Source organism: Mustela lutreola, chromosome 6, assembly GCF_030435805.1.
Source record: "Mustela lutreola isolate mMusLut2 chromosome 6, mMusLut2.pri, whole genome shotgun sequence".
Classification (NCBI taxonomy): domain Eukaryota; kingdom Metazoa; phylum Chordata; class Mammalia; order Carnivora; family Mustelidae; genus Mustela; species Mustela lutreola.
Window position 1 is genome coordinate 83301892 of NC_081295.1, and position 3271 is coordinate 83305162.

Below are 3271 nucleotides of genomic sequence, written 5' to 3' on the forward strand. Positions count from 1 at the left end.
TCCTTCATTAGACTTTGACTTTATTTGTAAGTGTGAATTTTTCCTAGCTGTTTCAGAGCTTCTTTGATGTATCATTCAAAAAAAACCAATAAAGTTTAAAATTAATTTTTCTGATTCAGAGTTTTATCTGAGTTTAAAGTGCAAACTTCCTATTTTTTTCAACAAAATGCAAATATACAGAGAAAGATAAAAAATCATATCAACACTAAAATTAAAATTGATTACGTATTTCCAGAAGATGGTCAGAAATGTCATTTCCTTCCATAGAGGAGAAGGCACAGGATTAGGAAAAACAACTGGGGAGCTTCCAGGTTGGTGAAACTGAGAATATGACCAGAGAGAGTGGTGCGCCTGGAGGGCAGGGAAGCTCCATGCTCTTTCCCCCTGTCTTGCCCTATGTATCTCTTCCATCTGGCTGTTCCTGAGTTACATTTTTTTATAATACACCTGTAATCTACCTGAGAAATTATGCCCTGACCTCTGATTGCTGTCAGGATATGGCCTCTGCTCTTGATAAAAATAAAAACCCAAGAAGTCTGGTTTTAATAGCTTGAAAGACAATGCAATTATCCTGCTGTGATAACCCCCGAGGACCCCTGACTCTGACCTATAGTTTCTAGGACTAGAAAGATACCTTTCACCTCTGTCTGCTGCCAGGGTATTACTTTCAAGCTCATCCACAACCAAAGTCTGAGATATTTGGACTTGAGGAAGAACAATACTGGGCTCAGTGGCACACTGGTCTACCATGAGGCGTTTCTGAAGTAGGGAATAGAAAGAAAAGGTCATTTTGGAGAAGAAACAGAATTTTCGAGCAGATATCATGAGAGGCTGGAGTGCCAAGCAGGGAAAAACAAAATTGTGAAAGTACTACAATACTGGAATTCAGAGTGTTTTGATTATCCTGCCTCATCAAAACACTCAGAATTGATATGGTGTTCCCCTGGATATTTTTTTTCCTAATGAAAAACTGAGAAATGATTGCCTATTCTGTGAACCATTCTGAGTCTAGAATGGCTCAGTTAGTTCTGGAAAGTGGTGTAAGGCATGACCTCTGAACAGCTCCCTCAGAGATACTGAGCGACCTATAGACAAAGATTAGTCACTGAATTGGGGATACAATGTATAGTAAGGAGAGTTCCAGCTCACTTCTACTCCTGGCTTCTAGATATCTTTCAATATGGCTGCTAATGTCCCTGGGAAATGTTTATCTCATCTACTAGATTATGAGGAGAATTTAATTTAAAATGTACATGAATACAATTTGAAGACTAAAACAAAAAGCAAACAAAAACAAAAAACAAAAAAACAACAGTTGGAGGCTCACCTATATTTCACTAATTAAAAAGATTTACCTGGAGGGGGAGGAGACAAGATGGTGGAGAAGTAGCAGGCTGAGATGACATCAGGTAGCAACAGATCAGCTAGATAGCTTATCAAACCATTTTGAACACCTACAAATCCAACAGGAGATAGAAGAGAAGAAGAACAACAATTCTAGAAACAGAAAATGGACCAGTTTCTGAAAGGTAGGACCGGCAAAGCAAATTCAGAGCGACAGGAAGATAGACCGTGGTGGGAGGGGCCGGCTCCCAGCAAGTGGCAGAACAACAGAGCACAAAATCAGGACTTTTGAAAGTCTGCTCCACTGAGGGACATTGCTCCTGAGGCTAAACTGGGGTGAAGCCCACGCGGGGTCACTGTGGCCCCAGGTCCCGTGGGGTCACAGAAGGATCGGGGGTGTCTGAATGTTATAGAGCTTGCAGGTATTAGAGCAGGGAATCCAGCTACAGAGACAGAGCCAAGGAGTGAGCTCTCAGCTTGGGTTACCTTGAACCGTAATCTGTGGCACAGGCCACAGCTCTGTGAGTGAGGTCCCCACAAGATCTGGGGAGACACCCCCTGGGGGAGCTCAGAGATCTGCAGGGTTCAGAGATTCCAGGTGGAGCTGTGTGCCAGAGACAGAGACACTTGGTCACAGGTTTGGTGAGCTCAGAGCGCGGCCAGAGGCCAGGGAGAGGGGAGTAATTGAGCGCTTTTCTCTGAGGGCACACTGAGGAGTGGGACCCCAAGCTCTCAGCTCCTCCAGGCCAGAGATTAGGAGGCCGCCATTTCTATTCCCATCCTCTGGAACTCTATGGAAAGCATTCAGGGAACAAAAGCTCCCGAAAGCGAACCAGATTACTTAGCCTGGCCCCTAGTAAGGGCGGTGCAATTCCGCCGCGGGCAAATACACTTGAGAATCACTACAACAGGCCCCTCCCCCAGAAGATCAACAAGAAAGCCAGCCAAGACCAAGTTCACTTACCAAGGAGAACAGTGGAATTCCAGAGGAGGAGAAAGCAAAGCATGGAATTCATGGCTTTCTCTCCACAATTATTTAGTCTTGCAGTTAATTAATTTTTTTAATTTTATTTTTTTTCTTATGCTAATTTTTTAACTGTTACCCTTTCCTCTTTCAAAGTTTTTAACTAGTTTAACTTAACAATACCTTTCATTAAAAAAATAATCTTTTTGAATCTTCATTATTATAGTCATATTTTATTCTTCATTGTAGCTAACTTTATTTTTTCTATACACATAGAGTTTTTTCTTCTAAAAATTTTGGGGTACAACTTCTTTTAATAGATCAAAATATACCCTAAATCTAGCTCTGGGCTTGTTCTAGTCTCCAGCCCGAGCAAATTCGCTCCACTTTCTTTTTCTTTGTTCTCCCAACTGACTTACTTTATCAACTCCTTTTTTTAGAAATTTAAAAATTAAAAATTTTTTTTTTCATCTTTATAAGCACATTTCATCCTTCATTGTGTTTACCCTTATATACGTTTTTCATTCTTTAAAATTTTGGGAGGTAGTTTCTTCTAAGAGACCAAAATACTCCCAAAATTAAGTGGGTAACCCTTTTCTAGTCACCAGTCTAATATATATATATATATATATATATATATATATATATATACATTCTTTCTTTTTTATATTTTTTCTTTGTTTTCTTTTATTAAGTTTTTTTTCCCTGAACTTCTTTTTATCCCCTTTCTCCCCACCGCCATGATTTGGGGTCTCTTCTGATTTGGTTAAAGCACATTTTCCTGGGGTCTTTGCCACCCATTTAGTATTTTACTTGCTCCTTCATATATTCTTATCTGGACAAAATGACAAGGCTGGAAAAACTCACCACAAAAAAAAAAAAAAAAAAAAAGAACAAGAGTGAGTACTGAAGGCTAGGGACCTAATCAATACGAACATTGGTAATATGTCAGATCTAGAGTTC